This window comes from Vipera ursinii, assembly GCF_947247035.1.
Source record: "Vipera ursinii genome assembly, chromosome: Z".
Lineage (NCBI taxonomy): Eukaryota > Metazoa > Chordata > Lepidosauria > Squamata > Viperidae > Vipera > Vipera ursinii.
In genome coordinates, this window is record NC_139517.1 from 99,231,231 (window position 1) to 99,249,971 (window position 18,741).

Consider the following 18,741-nt stretch of genomic DNA (forward strand, 5'->3'; position numbering starts at 1 on the left):
TTTACCTCCTTGGGTAATAGAATGTATACAATCCTCACCCAAACACCAGGAGCTCGAGTTCAAATGTACTTAAAATGCATTGTTTATTTGAATCATATATAGCGTTGCCTGTGTTAGCTCAGGATAGGATACCTTTTATGCTTTCTCCTATATTTCTTGTACGAAAAATTCAGTGAGTTTTGTTGGGGTGAAAGAAAGTGACTGGTCAAAGCTATCTAGTGTGCATCAGTGGCTGAAAGTGGACTAGAACGTTAGGATCTCTCAGTCCTAATCTGTTGTCTTAACCACTATATTACAATGGCTCTCTATGAAGTTTTGGATAATGAATCTAAAAATCTTCATGTTTAACAGAAGACTACTATATAGAGAGTAAATATACATATATTATTAAATATAAAGCAAGATACCAGCTGTTCTATCCCAACTGGAATCAAACTAATTTTCAAAACTCAGTTTCCAAAACTTTTCCAGTTTCAATGTAAGACTTTTTACTAGAATTCTGGTGGAAAGTTAAAACACTGTACAGCATCCTATTTCTTCATATAAAAATTACCATGGATGCTGCTCTTCCAAACTTAAGCATTATGGGACCCATTAATTTAAATGGAAGGAGATTTTTTAAAAATTTTAGTTGAATTCTACATGGTTTTTTTAAAATTCCATTTATATCCCGCCCTTCTCCGAAGACTCAGGGCGGCTTACAAGCTTAGCAGTAACCTTCATTCTATGTATATGCCTGCTTATTAGGGCTTTCACACACACCCCAAGCGGCATTATTACAAAGTCAGCTTAATTGCCCCCACAATCTGGGTCCTCATTTTACCTACCTCGGAAGGATGGAAGGCTGAGTCAACCTTGAGCCTGGTGGGATGCGAACCTGCACTGATTGCAGGCAGCTGGTGTTACTTAAGGAGGCATTAGCCCACTGCTCCACCAAGACTCTTTTTGAAATGATTATTGCCATTGCATATAATGGGGTCAAAATATCTTATGACTTTCATATTCAGAATTAAAAAGAAGTAAAAATACAACATTTTTATACATCACGGCTTTTAAATATTTTTAAATGGTATTTTAAATAGCTTTTTACTCTGGTTATGTGGTATTACAGGTAGTCCTAGACTAACAACAGTTCATTTAGTGACTAATCAAAGTTACAACAGCACTGTAAAAAGTGACTTATGACCATTTTTCAAACTTATGACCATTGTAGCATCCCATGATGACATGATCAAAATTTGCGAGCTTGGCAACTGACTCATATTCATGACAGTTGCAGTGTCCTGGGATCACCTTTTGCGACTTTCTGACAAGCAAAGTCAATAGGGAAGCCAGATTCACTTAACAACCGTGTCACTAACTTAACAACTGAAGTGATTTACTTAACAGCTGTGGCAAGAAAGGTTATAAAATGGTGGAAAATTCACTTAACTGTCTCACTTAGGAACAGAAATTTGGGGTTCAATTGTGGTTGTAAGTTGAGGGTTACCTGTATGTTGATCAGTCTTTCCATTTTATTGATAGACAGCCATACTTGTCATGAGTTTAAGATTGCAAAACAGCAATGGTACAGTCTGTCCATTGTAAGAATAATATATTTCTATGCCCTATACTTGTTCTTGTTGTTGTTAACTGTGAAGTCGTGTCCGACTCATTGCAACCCCATGGACAACGTTCTTCCAGGCCTTCCTGTCCTCTACCATCTTCTGGAGTCCATTTAAGCTCATGCCTACTGCTTCAGTGACTCCATCCAGCCACCTCATTCTCTGTTGTCCCTTTCTTCTCTTGCCCTCAATCTTTCCCAGCATTAGACTCTTCTCCAGTGAGTCCTTCTCATTAGGTGGCCAAAGTATTTACTTACTTACTTACTTACTTTTATTAAATTTGTATACCGCCCTTCTCCCGAAGGACTCAGGGTGGTTAACAGGGCATATATAAATAACAATACAAAAATTAAAAAGGAATTAAACAAGTGCCCAATTAAAAATTACAATAACAATAAAAGACAATAAAAGACCCATTAAAAACCCAAACGTTCCCCATCAGGCCAGGCCAGCTAGTTCAAATAAGTGGGTCTTCAGACCGCGCCGGAAGGAGTGAAGGTCCGATGCCATCCGGAGCTCAACCGGCAGTTGGTTCCATAGCGCCGGAGCACCCACAGAGAAGGCCCTTCCCCTGGGGGCCACCAGTCAACATTCCCTGACCGGAGGCACCCTGAGGAGGCCCTCTGTGGGAACGCACAGGGCGGACGGGATTTTGCGCCGGCAACAGGTGGTCCTTGAGGTACCCCGGACCCATGCCATGTAAGGACTTGAAGATCATAACCAAAACCTTGAATTTGAGTTTCAACTTTAGGATCTGGCCTTCTAAAGAGCAGTCAGGGTTGATCTCCTCTAGGACTGACCAGTTTGAACGCCTTGCAGTCCAAGGGACTCGCAGGAGTCTTCTCCAGCACCATAGTTCAAAGGCCTCAATTCTTTGGTGCTCAGTCTTTCTTATGGTCCAGCTTTCAGAGCCATTCATTGCAACTGGGAAAACCATGGTCTTGACTATACACACTTTTGTTGGCAGGGTGATGTCTCTGCTTTTTAGTGTGCTGTCTAGATCTGCCATAGCTTTCCTCCCCAGGAGCAAGCGTCTTTTAATTTCTTGGCTGCAGTCCCCATCTGCGGTGATCTTGGAGCCCAGGAAAATAAAATTTGTCACTACCTCCATTTTCTCCCCATCTATTTGCCAGGAATTGAGAGGGCTGGATGCCATGATCTTGGTTTTCTTAATGTTAAGTTTCAGCCCAACTTTTGCAGTCTCCTTCACCCGCAACAAGAGGCTCTTTAGTTCCTCTTCACTTTCTGCCATTAGAGTGGTATCATCTGCATATCTATTGCTAAGCACATTGTGCTTTAGATTGTAAGCCGCCCTGAGTCTTCGGAGAAGGGCGGGATATAAGTGGGATTAAAATTTTTAAAAAATTAAAAATATCTTAGGTTGTTGTCCATCCCTCAGACAGCCATTTTGCTTTCTTGCATTTCTTTTTCTTTGGGATGGTTTTAGTTGCTACCTCTTGTACAATGTTGCGAACCTCCGTCCATAGTTCTTCAGGCACTCTGTGTATCAGATCTAATTCCTTAAATCTATTTGTCACGTCTACTGTATATTCATCAGGGATGTGATTTAGTTCATATCTGAGCAGCCTAGTGTTTTTCCCTACTTTCTTTGGTTTAAGCCTAAATTTTGCAACGAGAAGCTCATGGTCTGAGCCACAGTGAGCTCCTGGTCATGTTTTTACTGACTGTATAGAGCTTCTCCATCTTTGGCTGCAGAGCACATAGTCAGTCTGATTTCAGTGTTGGCCGTCTGGTGATGTCCATGTGTAGAGCCATCTCAGGTTGTTGGAAAAGACCATCGTTTTCCCATGACCATCGTATTCTCTTGACAAAATTCTATCAGCCTGTGCCCTGCTTCATTTTGTACTCCAAGGCCAAACTTGCTTGTTATTCCGGTTATCTTTTGGCTTCCTACTTTAGTATTCCAATCTCCCATGATGATAAGGACATCATTTTTTGGTTTTAGTTGTATAAGGTGCTGTAGGGCTTTATAGAACTGGTCAATTTCATCCTCTTCAGCACTGGTGGTTGGGGCATAGATTTGGAGTATTGTGATATTGAATGGTTTGCCTTGGATTCGAACTGAGATCATTCTGTCATTTTTGGGGTTGTATCCCAGTATTGCTTTTTCTATTCTTTTATTGACTATGAAGGCTACTCCATTTCTTTTGAGGGATTCTTGCCTGCAGTAGTACATCTGATGGTCACCTGAATTAAATTCACCCATTCCTGTCCATTTTAGTTCGCTGATCCCTAAGATGTTGATGTTCAGTCTTGTCATCTCTTGTTTGACCACGTCCAGCTTTCCTTGATTCATGGATCTTACATTTCAGGTTCCTATGGAGAAAAAATCTTTACAGCATCGGACTTTCCTTTCACCACCAGACACATCCACAGCTTAGCGTCCTTTCAGCTTTGGCCCAGTCGCTTCATTCTTTCTGGCGCTACTAGTACTAGCCCTCTGCTCTTCCCCAGTAGCCTTCCGACCTGAGGAGCTCATCTTCCAGCGTCGTATCTTTTTGCCTTTTGGTACTGTCCATGGGGTTTTCATGGCAAAGATACTGGAGTGGGTTGCCATTTCTTTCTCCAGTGGATCACATTTTGTCAGAACTCTCCGCTATGACCTGTCTGTCTTAGGTGGCCCTGCATGGCATAGCTCATAGCTTCATTGAATTACGCAAGCCCCTTCGCCACAACAAGGCAGTAACCCATGAAGGAGGCCCTATGCTTAATATAAATCAAAAATTGTCCATAGCTATTTACAGCATTCTTTTGTAAATCCCAATATCTGATGTAAAACTCACTTTGTTTTAGGAGCATGAGAAATATAATAATACTCTTTAAGATCATCTTCCACATTATAGTATATTCCAAAATTCATGCAAATAACTGATTTTCACCTTAACAATATTCTTATACTAATTTTAAACAGAGAAATTTAGAATAATCTAAAATAATTTTGGTCTTGATAATAATTAAAGAGTTTTTAATACTGCTAATATATCTGGACCAAACTGTAACATCAAAAAGTATCTTATAGTAATTGTAGGTATTGCCCTTTGGAACATAATCCTCTCTGAGGTGAAATTAGCCCCAGTCCTTAAAGGTCTTTCAAAAGCCTTCAATTGTATTTTTTTTCCCATCAGGCTTGAGGTCCCCTGGTAGCAGACAGACATTGGCTGCGTCATATATAATATTTTGATTTTAACCCTCTCATGATCTTGTTCTTATTTATCTTTATGTGTTTTAAGAGGTTTTATAATTGTAGGTTTTATTGTATGACTCCAAGGGTTATCTTATGCACATCCACATAAATTTAACAAAACAAAATAAAAATATCGCATTAGTATTAGAGAACCAAAATTCTTTCAGTAATTCAAAATTGTTCCAAATAGCTGATCTTCTCGAGCTTACTTTTCAGAAGTAATCCAGGCTTTTACATTTGTGCATTGTTTTCTTATGATCTCTTAGAAAGCAATATTATTTAATTTAAATAATTATTATTATAATTATTATATTGTCCTTTGTTATTTTGCTGCTACATATTCTGGATATTTAGATAAGGATAGTATGTAAATAGTTTAAGAATGTATATTAGAAAATATGGCATGTTCATATTTTCTTTCCAAACAATAGAAAAAAATAATGAAATAAAACTTTTTTGAGCTTTCAGTGTATATATTGGTTTCAGATGGGATAGATACATAAAACTAGGCAAGTGGCAATTTAATCTTACAGATGTCTAAATTAGTTTCTAAGAATAACCTGTCCAATACACATGTCATGGTTTGTAGCTATTGTGTTGTAGAATTCTTTCTATCTAAATTTCTAAGCCCCAGAAGACAATTTTAATTTAATTTAATTTAATTGGATTTATATACCGCCCTTTCCCGAAGGACTCAGGGCAGTTTACAGGGTAATTTAAAACAAGAAATACAAAAGTTAAAAACAGTTAAAAATAATTACAACAGTCCCTGAAAAAAGTAAAAAAAACCCAATTAAAATTAAAATTAAAATTAAAATTCTCAGCCTGGGCCAGAGAGCTAGAAGAGCCAGGTCTTCAGGTCCCGGCGGAATGAACGGAGGTCGGGAGCAGTCCTAAGCTCCACGGGCAGCTGGTTCCAGAGGGCAGGCGCACCCACCCAATACCCCTCCTCCCTCCCTCCCTCCCTCCCTCTCTTCTGTGCTCCAAATAAAACAAAAATCCTGGCAAAAGTTCTACTAAATTATCCAGGATTAAGGGCTGCTGTTAACACTGATTGGCTTGGAAAAGTTGCTGCCCATGGCCTATATATAGTTTGTCCAGGGTGGTTAATTGTTATTCTTAAAAATCCATATTATGGAAATCGGTTGGCTTTTTTCCCCCCATTGTACTTGTCTTGGAACTTGTGTGTGAGCAGTTTTTGATCTGTTTTTCTGGCTACATTTTTGCTATCACAACCGAACTACTTCATTTCTTGTACTAACAAACAAATAATAAACAATAAACAAAAATAAAGTTTGTATGTGTACTATGTCTTCTAGTCAATGTTAACCCCCTAGGGCTGTCTGGATTAGTTTCTTTATAATCGTGACAAGAGCCATTGCATTCTTCTAGAGATAGAAAGTTGATAGCTGAATATGGACATGATTTGAAATGAAGGTACAGTAAAAATGGGTCTATATAATATAAAGATGATGAAAAGTTATGAACAGTTACAAACAATTACAGCAATTAACCTTATAATAAATTTATTGAAATGGTGGATAACGTCTACTTTTTATTATTTAGAATGAACAGTAAAGAAGCAGCAGTCAAATATACTGCAGATTAGTACTTGATAAAGTAGAAATAAGGGCCTTGGAAAAAATATTCCAATGCAATGATACCTGTATAATTAGAAAGATCAGAATCGCAGAGACTATAGTTTTCCCTCTGACACTGTTGCTTCTGTAGAAGTTGAAACTTTGAAGAAGCAGGATAGAAAAATATTTATGCTTTTGAACTTTAGTATAGGTGAAGACACCAGAGAATGGCATAGTTAGCTAAGAAAACTATCAAATGGATCCTAGAATAAATCAGTCAAGAGTTGTTACTCAAAGCTCAAATGTGATCTGGTGCAGAATAAAGAGTTGGAAGAGACCAACACTAGTCTATCTCCCTGCTCAAGCAGGAAACCCTATACCATTTCAGACAAATGGTTGTCCAATCTCTTCTTTAAAATCTCCAGTGTTGAGCCCTTATAGCTTCTGGAGGCAAGTCATTCCACTGATTAATTGTTCTCCAGCATGATAGATGAAGAATCCACGAATGGGTTAACTCTGTCTTCCTGCCCAATTAGACTAAGTGTGTCAAATTTGCCACGCCTCTCCTGGGCCAGGATACCTCCCAGTCACGACTTAGTCTGTGCCCAGAATAGACATGATAATTTTGGCTCCCAGTTTGCAGACTGAATTCATTAAGCAGGTTGTATGGTTCTTTACTTTCCATTCGTGAATTCTCCATTTTCCTCTCTGCGCTGGGATCAGCGCAGCTCCTAACCGCTCGGCGGATTTTCCTCTCCCTTTGGAGCTTCAAACTCCAGGAAACATTTGGCTTCCCAGCCACTGCAGAAGGCCCTCTCCACAGGCCTCGGCCTACATTCCTTCTTTATCTGTCTAGCTGCGCTGGGATCAGCACAGTGCCATAATGGGTAAAGGTGCCCTTCTTACTCTGCAGTCTCCAGGAAGCCCCAGGCCTCCGTCCCTTCTCGTGGTGTGCTTGTTGCGGGCGCTATTTTGGAAGCCGCATGGGGAGGTTTTCTCTGGAAATCCTCTGCTGCCTTTCAAGCGTGCCTGTAGCAGCTTTCCTTACTGGCTTTCCCTATCGTCAGCCTAACCCTCCTAAGAGTTTTCCTCAGTAGCAGCCGCCATTTTAGGCGCCGCTATCGCTCCAGGTGCGGCCTGTCTCTGCCAGCCTCAGGGGGGTGGAGTGCACGCTTCTTTGAGCTAGAGGAATTAAAGCATATTGCCACCCACTGCTTGACTTCATAGGTAAAGCAGGCTCAGGGGTTCTTTTATACTTCTTTTCTTCCAGCCACTGCAGAAGGCTCTGGGACCAGAGCTCTTCTTTTTGACCATGGCATCAAGGCCGTAGAGCAATAATATTACAGGCCACACATTTGAGGTTATAGTGGCCATCAGTTCTGGCTGTTCCTACAACATCAGGTCCAATCACCTTTACTTCACCTCCCTACTTACATTCTCTGGACAAGCCTCTCAGAAATGGATGGTCAATACAGGAGGCAACAGTTATAGCCCTAGGACCCAGCCTAGGTGTTTCCTCATCCACTCCAACAGAAGATGTGTGCTGGCTGTGCCATTCTTAGCCTTGCTGCCACCAACTAGGACTAGTGAGCTGGTCATTATCACTAAGGTGATCTTGCCGCCACTAAGTGAGCTACGTGTGAGCTGGCCGTTACCACTGAGGTGATCTTGCCACCACAGTAGACCTGTCCAGTGCACCAAAGGTGCTTTCAACTGGTATTACGGCCATCAGGAGCATTGCAAGTGTGCCAGTGTCCATTAAGTTGGTCCTGCAGCCACCATTGCCTTGTTGATCCCTGTGAGGTGGCATACAGCCACAGGTCAGTACTTATTCACCTGGGTGCGGTCATAGACACAAAACTATGCAGAGTCTATCTATCTCGGGAACGTCAGGACAGCATCCGAGCCCTAGTCCTCCAGGTCCAAAGGGAGCGTGTGGCCATTCTCTCCCAGTTGTTAGGGAAAATGGTTTACTGCATGGCAATAGTGCCATGGGCCATACTACACTCCAGGAACCTGCAATGATTTTTGCTCCTGTTTCAGAGACTGGGCACCAGCTCCTCCAACCATAGGGTAAAGGTTCCGTCTCAGACCCTAAGATCCTTCCAGTGGTGGACCTCCCCAGTGGTAGCCAGAGGCTCATTATTCAAGGAGCCTGTTCGGCTCACCCTAACTACGGATGCCAGTTTGTTCGGCTGGGGAGTGCACCTAAGGTCACAGTTGGCTCAGACCCGGTGGTCCCGGTCAGACCTGAAGCACAACATAAACTGGTTGGAGCTCAGAGCCATACATCTGGCCCTATGCCACTTCCGCAACAGGGTGGTGAGACAACATGTCTTGGTCCTCATGGACAATGTGACAGCAAAAGCCCATGTGAACCGGCAAGGGGGTACCCGTTCCAGGTCCCTTATGGCCGAGGCCCAGTTCATGGATTCTCCATCTATGATGCTGGAGAAGGGGCGTTGTCTTACCTGAACGCCTTTTCTCAGCATGATGATGGAGAATCCACACCCACCCCTTAGTGTCCGTCAGGTCCTTGTGTCAGGGGTATGGGAACCAACATGTCAGACTGTCATCAATATCTTCGCCTTTGTCGTGACTGGGAGGTATCCTGGCCCAGGAGAGGCATGGCAAATTTGACAGACTTAGTCTCATTGGGCAGGAAGACAGAGTTAATCCATTCATGGATTCTCCATCATCATGCTGAGAAAAGGCGTTCAGGTAAGACAACGCCCCTTCTGTCAGGACATTTCTCCTTAGTTCTAGGTTGCTTCTCTCCTTGATTAGTTTCAGTCCATTGCTTTTTGTCTTCCTTCAGGTGCTTTGGAGAATAGAGTGATCCTCTTTTCTTTGTGGCAGCCCATTAGATATTGGAGCACTGCTATCATGTCATTCCTAGTCCTTCTCTTCATTAAACTATACATACCCAATTCCTGCAACTGTTCCTCATATGTTTTAGTCTTCGGTTCCCTAATTATCTTTGTTGCCCTTCTTTCTAGAACCTCAACATCTTTTTAATATTGTGGCAACCAAAACTGGATGTAATATTCCCAATGTGGACTTACTAAAGCATTATAAAGTAGTATTAACATTTCATGTGATCTTGATTCTATCATCAGTTATCAGATTATCATATTTGGAGTACATGATGTGAAGACTAGCTCTTTTAAAGACTTACTAGAATAGGTGGAAGGAAAGAGAAGAGGATTACTAATAGCAAGGTGGATAGACTCAATTAGACTCAATGAGTTAATGCTAACTTGATGGCACATAATCAGTCAATCTCTGGTGATATAACTACCATGCTCCATGTTGTCGCTTAGGGGCCAAACTTTTTTCTTAAAGGTGCAAAGGTGCCCTGCTTTAGTGTAGGCAATAGAGTGAAAAAAATAGAGTGGACCAATAAATAAGTATAAAGCAACAGCCTTTCAGATTTTTAATGAGTTTTATAGTTTCTTTGTATCACTGGAAATAAGCCACAAAGACTGTGAACTCTTAAGAATAATTTTATGAAACTTGCTGCAGACATCTTAAAAAAATCACTGTACTGTTTCATATTGGATTATACCAGTGATGGCAAACCTTTTAGAGACCGAGTGCCCAAACCACAACCGAAAACACACTTATTGATCGCAAAGTGCCAGGGCTGCATCAGCACTGTGGTGCCCTCAGGGTGAGCAGGGAGGCACCTCTGAGTGCTGCCTCTGGCATGCAAAAACTGGGGGTGCAAAAATGGCTAGTGAGTATCATGCAGGCACTCGCCCTGCCCCATTTGCAGCATATGTGTGCTCACGGCCCCGTGCACGCATGCACGCATGTAAAATGCTTCCCCTTCCCTTTTCTTCCAGTCCACCAATTGACAATGGTTGGTGACCTCTGCACCACCACCTCTACTGAAGCTTGTTACCGTATATACTTGAGTATAAGCAGAATTTTTCAGCCCACTTTTTGGGCTGAAAAACTCCACTTCGGCTTATACTCCAGTCAACAGAAAAAAGAACTGTCCCTTCGTTCGGAACAGGCTGCTGAGAGAAGGGAGGGCTGGGCTCCGCACGGCTGCCTCAGCAGTTGGCACGGCCACGGGTCCGGTGTTCACCCGCCGAACAGCTGATGGGCGCGGGCGTGGCCGGGCTATCCCCAGAGCCGGGCGGGTTCCACCGGCGTTCCGCGTTCACCCGCCGAACAGCTGATGGGCGCGGGCGTGGCCGGGCTGTCCCCAGAGCTGGGCGGATTCCACCGGCGTTTGGCGTTCGCCCGCCGAACAGCTGATGGGCGCGGGCGTGGCCGGGCTGTCTCCGGAGCCGGGCGGGTTCCACCGTCTGGGCTCCCCACGGCTGCCTCAGCAGTTGGCACGCCCGCAGGTCCGGCGTTCGCCCGCCGAACGCCGGTGGAATCCGCCCGGCTCCGAAGACAGCCCGGCCACGCCCGCGCCCATCAGCTGTTTGGCGGGCGAACACCGAACGCCGGTGGAACCCGCCCGGCTCTGGGGACAGCCCGGCCACGCCCGCGCCCATCAGCTGTTCGGCGGGCGAACACCGAACGCCGGTGGAACCCGCCCGGCTCTGGGGACAGCCCGGCCACGCCCGCACCCATCAGCTGTTTGGCGGGCCAACGCCGGTGGAACCCGCCCCGCTCCGGGGACAGCCCGGCCACGCCCGCGCCCATCAGCTGTTCGGCGGGTGAACACCGAATGCCGGTGGAACCCGCCCGGCTCTGGGGACAGCCCGGCCACGCCCACGCCCATCAGCTGTTTGGCGGGCCAACGCTGGTGGAACCCGCCCGGCTCCGGGGACAGCCCGGCCACGCCTGCGCCCATCAGCTGGTCGGCGGGCGAACGCCAGACCCGCGGCCGCACCCACGGTTGGGGGGCGAACGGGGGCGGCCATGAACGGCCACAGAGCACACGTGCCGGCAGGAATGGCTGGGAGAAGGCTGGAGACGGCTGCCGGTGGTCGCGCAGCTCCATCAGCTGAGAGGCGGCAAGAAACAGCCGCCGGCGGAGTCAACGAGCAGCTCGTTGTGGCACAGAATACTTATACTCGGCTTATACTCGAGTCAATAACTTTTTCCAGTTTTTTGGGGTAAAATTGGGGGTCTCGGCTTATACTCGAGTCGGCTTATACTCAAGTATATACGGTAGTTGGCCGCTGCTTCTCCTTTGTGCTGGGTGGGGCTCCTGCTCCGGGCGGCGGTGGTGGCCTGATGGACCTGCTGCTGGCAGCAGTAGCGCGCGTGCCAACAGAGAGGGCTCTGAGTGCTGCCTCTGGCACGTGTCCCATAGGTTCGCCACCACTGGATTATACTGATCAGATAGTTAACTGAACCAGCAACTGAAAGTAAAGATAAATTGAATTGCAAATTGATCAAAGTTGGAGTATTTTCGTGAATCCAAAATGGCATCAATAAACATTATATCATAAAAATAAGAATGAACATTTAATGCTCAGATACATAAAGTCTCTTAGCTTTAAAAAAAGGGGAACTGAACTGAAGCAGCCTTCTAACAAGAAAACCCTCTAGATCTAACTAGCTAAAGTAGACATACAGGTGTGATATTAAAATTTTCAAGGGATCTCAATTCAGTTTTGCACTACAGATCACTAAATCAAAGCATTTAGTACCTGATTAAATAGAAAAAAAATGTTATTTCAAATAATATCAACAAGTCTTTGTTTTACCACACAATTGTTCTAGTGCAGGAGTTTCCAACCAGGGGTGCTTGCACACCCTGGGTGTGCAAGATGATATTCCAGGGGGTGCTAAAACTTGGGTTTTCAAAATTATAGTGTATATGCATAATTTGTTGCCATTATTTTGAACTTTTGTAAGGGGTGCAAGAATATATCAGAAATGGTCCGGGGGTGCAGAGTATAGAAAAGATTGGGAACCACTGTTCTACTGGGACCAACTTACTCCTAAAAACGTGAAGCTTTCAAAAAGAGGTGATTCCAGATATTGTAATATTTATTTAAAAAAACAGCCATTCATATACCAAACATTTATTAAAATGTGGAGGCCGTTGTATGTACATGTTGGTTTCCACATTCTGGTTTTTAACATATGGAAGCCAAAAAATAGGTAGCTGTTTAACTGAGAAGAACTTATTTTTTTTTAGTTCCATATCTCTTAACACAATCCTAGTAATTCTATTTTAATTTTAGTGCAATTTTAGAAAAACTTCCTGCTAACATTTGTGATACAGCAAAGGGATGGATGGTTTATGAACAAATCAGTAAGCACAGCCAGAGGCCATTGCTTTTCTACACAGCCTCTCCACGCTCCTCACCCTCCCCAACTCCTCAACACTTAATGCAGTTTTTAAAATAAGGGAAGTTAGTTCTTGTTTCCATAAATCGTATGAAATGGGAGATGGTAGTGTATATTGATGTGCAGCTAATAGAGACTGCATGGCCTTTGTATCCCATTTTAAATTGATATGTTGCTGTTTGCCTGGAGTTAAAGATCTCAGTGGGAAGGTAGAAGAAAGTTTAGTTGGCTTTTAAATTTGAGACAGAGAATAAACCATTGCTTTTTTTTACCCGAGTGTTGACAGGCACATAAAAACTCATAATGTAAGTCCAGAGGTTTAAGAGATTTAACAATTTTCTCTTTGGGGGGATATTACTGAATTCTAATGCCTTTTAAAAAAAGCAAAATACTTTGATATCTTTTATAACATGGTTTAATAAAGAAAAGTTTAGATGCCTGGTTTAAGTGTCAACATTTTAAAGACTATTCTTTTATCAATTTTTGTCTTTTAATATAAGGGCTAGATGTAATTGGACAGAACTGCTTTAACAACTTATGGCTTTAAATATATTAGAAGTACTGGATTAGAATTCGTGTCCTTCCAAGAGTTATAGTACTGATATAGAATTTCTTTCTCTGTCTCACATCCCTAATTTTACAGATAAAGTAACTTGAAACTTGAAGGGTTGCCTTAATTTTAAAAGATTGTAGAATAAACCATGTTGACATTATTTGAATATTCATACATATGCGCAGAGTCTAATAATAAGCCAGCTAGAAATGTCTTCAAAATCACAGGTATGTGACTAAATAGACCTCAGCAATCTTTTATTGTATTAAGAAATAAGAACTGTTTCACAAAAGGAAGAATATTCTATATACCGTATATACTTGAGTATAAGCCGAATTTTTCAGCCCACTTTTTGGGCTGAAAAATTCCACTTCGGCTTATACTCCAGTCAACAAAAAAACTTACCGAGGACTTGTGCGCGGCCGAGGCTTTGGAGCTTCCGGGATCGCGCGCACCTCTCCCAAGCCACCGCCGTCCGGAGACCTGCCGAAGTTTGGGGAGGTTTGGGGAGGTGCACGCGCACCTCCCCAAACCTCCCCAAACGAAGCCGGGTCTCCGTTCCTCTGCGCCCTGCCTGCCTGCTTCTTTCCACAGCGGAAAGAAGCAGGCAGGCAGGGGGCGGAGGAACGGAGACCCGGCGACATTTGGGGAGGTTTGGGCGCCTCCCCAAATATCCCCAAACGTCGCCGGGTCTCCGTTCCTCTGCGCCCTGCCTGCCTGCTTCTTTCCGCTGTGGAAAGAAGCAGGCAGGCAGGGCTCGGAGGAACGGAGACCCGGCGACGTTTGGGGAGGTTTGGGCGCCTCCCCAAACGTCGCTGGGTCTCCGTTCCTCTGCGCCCTGCCTGCCTGCTTCTTTCCACAGCGGAAAGAAGCAGGCAGGCAGGGCTCGGAGGAACGGAGACCCGGCGACGTTTGGGGAGGTTTGGGCGCCTCCCCAAATATCCCCAAACGTCGCCGGGTCTCCGTTCCTCTGCGCCCTGCCTGCCTGCTTCTTTCCACAGCGGAAAGAAGCAGGCAGGCAGGGGGCGGAGGAACGGAGACCCGGCGACGTTTGGGGAGGTTTGGGCGCCTCCCCAAACATCCCCAAACGTCGCCGGGTCTCCGTTCCTCTGAGCCCTGCCTGCCTGCTTCTTTCCGCTGTGGAAAGAAGCAGGCAGGCAGGGTGCAGAGGAACGGAGACCCGGCGACGTTTGGGGAGGCGCCCAAACCTCCCCAAACGTCGCCGGGTCTCCGTTCCTCCGAGCCCTGCCTGCCTGCTTCTTTCCGCTGTGGAAAGAAGCAGGCAGGCAGGGCGCAGAGGAACGGAGACCCGGCGACGTTTGGGGAGGTTTGGGGAGGCGCCCAAACGTCGCCGGGTCTCCGTTCCTCCGAGCCCTGCCTGCCTGCTTCTTTCCGCTGTGGAAAGAAGCAGGCAGGCAGGGCGCAGAGGAACGGAGATCCGGCGACGTTTGGGGAGGTTTGGGGAGGCGCCCAAACCTCCCCAAACGTCGCCGGGTCTCCGTTCCTCCGCCCCCTGCCTGCCTGCTTCTTTCCGCTGTGGAAAGAAGCAGGCAGGCAGGGCGCAGAGGAACGGAGACCTGCTGACGTTTGGGGAGGTTTGGGGAGGTGCGCGCGCACCTCCCCAAACCTCCCCAAACTTCGGCAGGTCTCCGGACGGCGGCGGCTTGGGAGAGGTGCGCGCGATCCTGGAAGCACCGAAGCAAGTCCTCGGTAAGCTCCGGGCGGTCACTTGCTTCGCGTCTCCTGAGGGAAGGGGGGGCGACTGGAGCAGGCGTGTTTCCTCGCCTGCTGGGCACCGCGATTTGCCCGGGGAACGCGCGGGCCCCGAATAGCAGCGTGGAGCGAGGAAGCGGACAGCCAGGGCTTCCCGGAGAGCCAAGGCCACACAGGGTATTCCTGTGTATTCAGGCTTGCAAAATGGCGGATCGAGCCTCTGCTGGCGGCAGAGGCTTGCAGAACGGCGGATCGGCTTATATTCGAGTCAACAACTTTTTCCAGTTTTTGGGGGTGAAATTGGGGGTCTCGGCTTATACTCGAGTCGGCTTATACTCAAGTATATACGGTATGATGCTTTGTTAAATCTTTAGCTCTATATTCTGTTTTAATTTAGCTCCATATTCCATTTCTACATGACATTCCTTTAACTCTTGGAATTTGCAATGATTTTGTATAAATATGCATTTTGCCGTACATTGAGACTAAGACAAATGAAACCTGTAGCTCAGTTCATTGCATGATTTGAGGAATATGTAGGAAATAGAGTTCTGATAAAGAATCTCTGCCATAATTGCTTTAAAGAATCTATTAAGGTTTATCTTGATGCTGTTAGGGCATGAAACGGAAGCAAGCAAATATATTTCTTTATTTTGGTAATCTGGGTAATGGAATTAGCATAAAAGCTACCATTAGTTAAGAACTTTATACTAATTATCGTTTCATTGTTCCATCCCTTTAATTTGTGACTAGGCTTCAAAGATCTACTGCCAGATTAATTTAGTTTCAAGGAGAGGGGCAGGACAAGAAACAACATAGTCTAGAACTGGATAGGAGTCAGAGGAAGAAAGTTAGGATAGCTATTTCTAGAATCTCCCAAAGTATATCCATTCATGTCAGAAAAGTAAAGATTTAGTCTGGCAAAGTTCTGTCTATTGAATGTAAGCAAATAAAAAACTGAAATTTGTCTGAATTGATCTATGTCATTCTTGGAATGGATCTGACAAAACTGTTGTATTTTTATGCTTAGATTCCAAATCTGAAGTAAGGGGAGAATTGAAACCTTTATTTTAACTTGTAGTCATAGATACTCATATAATGAAATGGAGATGATAGTTACATTTTTTATTGATCATTAAAGTTACATTTTTATTGATCATTAACATATTTCTTCTTGCCATTATTTGGAAATATATGTACTAGCACACAAACTTAACTCTAAAAAATCAAGGAAGACATCATATTGTCCATATTAATTGTCCTTGGGGAGGCATATCTTAGTAATAACTGATTTCAGTGAACTCAGTCTTTAATTTGTTTGTTTTCATCTCCAATTTTGTTGCAATCTTTAGAATCCATAAAACACAAGTTATCTGAAGTAAATTTACTACTTGTGAGTAGTCAGTTAAACTGTGGAATAAAAATTCATACCACCACTAAATTGTTGTAAGCCATCTTGTCAAAGATCAGTGGAACAGCACAGAAACTCTTCCAGTTCAATGGGTCAAAATTCCACTTTTTATGAAAGGCTAAATGTGGATTTTCACAAATGAGTATAATAGCTCCAATTTTGAAAAAGAGATAACTGAGAGTACTTTCCGTTAGTGAGCACATTCAGAATGCACCTTGCTCAGATGGCTAAATATTGCTTCCTTCATCCTATTTTTAAAGAAAAGGAGAGAGAGAAGGTAAGATAGAGCCACTTGGAAAGTAAATTCAAACTGTCTTGTTAAATGACCTGAAATATAACTGTCTTTGATAAGACAATAGTATAGAAGAAAAGGTCTGTTTATTAAGCAGCAATTTTGGAATGAATTTGACCTATCTCAGCTGAGATAGAATAAATAAAATAAATAAATTTCAAATAAACCTGTTATCTTGAAGAAATTGAAGATAAACACTCTTACAATCATGTTGGTTAAATGTCAGACTCCTTAATATATGTCCAACAGCTGCAGATTTACCCTTGTAAAATATAAATATTCATTTATTCTTCTTACAATAGACTGATACTAATCATAGATGTTAATAATATAAAACCACTGTTTCAGTTTGGAAAATCTAGGAAGGGTAATTTTCCTATAGCCACTTTTATCCTTTATTTAATCATTAGAAAAAATAAGTAAGTATATTGTTGTTTTAAATTTTTGCTGATCAAATATGACCTTATTTCATGGTCAACAGTGATTGTGGAACCAAATATGTTGTTCCACATGTTCATGTTGATTGCAGTACCACCTTAACAAGATACTTCTGAATTGTCTATTATTTTTTAGAAGAAAATATAGATGTGATTTAACTAAATCAAGAAAACATGGAGTGTGATTGGAGGTACACATAAATCTTAAAAGGTCAGTGGTCACACTTATGCAACCTTGAAAAACTAAGAATTAAACCCGGTTAGTACTTGGATGAGAGAGTAATATAAAATCCCAGGGCTGTTGAGTAGACCAGAAATCTGAAAAAACATCCAAGAAGAAGATAGAGAAGTGGCAAACTATATTTGTAGTATGGCCAAAGTAGTGATGGGCTATCAGGAGTCAAGGATACAAAAATAACCTGATTTCATATACAATATACTGAAAGGTTTTGTGATAACAGTGAATGACCAGGAAACAGATCTTGAGATTATGATAGAGAGCTTAGTGACTTCAAGATAAACATTTTTTATTACTAGGATTCTTCTCTAGACAAAGGAAAGATTTTTCTGTGATTTTTGGCTCTTAGTAAATAAGATAAGGCTGAGTGACATGTTTTGGAAGAGTGATGATGGAAAATGAATGGGGACACACAGATCTCTATTTTTTCCTAATACGGGGTTAGAGGAGAATTTGGGAATTCATGTGTTTACCATTTCAGAGCAGTTGATTTTCAGCCATTGTGTATTAGGATTGTGTTTTTCAGTAAAGGGATACAGGTCAGCTGCCATGTTGGCTGGAAATTTCTTATGGTTGTTATTATGCCTTGATACAAATCTATGCAATCATATTTGAAATATCTTTCAGCAGTTTTGCCATTGAATTTAAAATTTATATTGAAGAACTGAAGATACAGGAAAAAGTGCAATCTACAATATAGGATGCCTTTTACTAAAAATGTGAAATCGCATCTGGTGTAGGCATTGGAGAGTTAAACTATATTTCATTGCACAAAGTATTGTGAGGAAATTGATTTAGAAACATTCATGAAAATAAAGACATAAATGGCTACAAGTCATGATCGAAAATATGTAATAGTAAGACCAATTGTAACATACAGCTATAACATTCAACTGAGCTGATGAAGAAATAATGAGTTTGAATTGTGCTGTCAAAAACTGGTGAAGCAATTTTGGAAAAGAAGGAACAAACACTTCAATATTAAGCAAAAAATATAGGCTCCATTAATAATGGCCCTAAAGTTTAAATATTTTGGACATGTAATGCAAAGGCAAAATGATTAATGAAGACAGTGTTTGGAAAAATAAAAGGCTAGCTATCATGAGGACACAAGCATGACCTTACAGAAACACTTGGTGAAATGATGACTGTTGGGTCATGACTGAACAATGATAAAGTTGTGATGCCTGTATAGTATCTTGATGCAGTATATTTCTAAATACTATTTGTTTAATACAGCATTAATATACTAATAGCAATAGAGATTTTTGTTAAGATGCTCGTACAGTGGATAATGATCTTGGGGGTACATGCAATTGGAGGATGGTAAGAATTTTTGTTATACTGATCAGGCAATGCAGTAGATGTGACAAAATATGTGCTTGCTTTTGTTGGGCAAATCTTTGCTGCATTTAAGCAGATGGCTAAATCATATATAGTT

The 18,741-nt window shown here is 42.9% G+C and overlaps 1 protein-coding gene across 1 annotated transcript in view; it reads left to right on the plus strand.

The window, feature by feature from the left end:
* SLC25A13 (solute carrier family 25 member 13) overlaps positions 1 to 18,741 on the plus strand; it is a 153,744-nt gene that overhangs the window by 43,583 nt on the left and 91,420 nt on the right. The gene's annotated exons all lie outside the window — the stretch shown is intronic.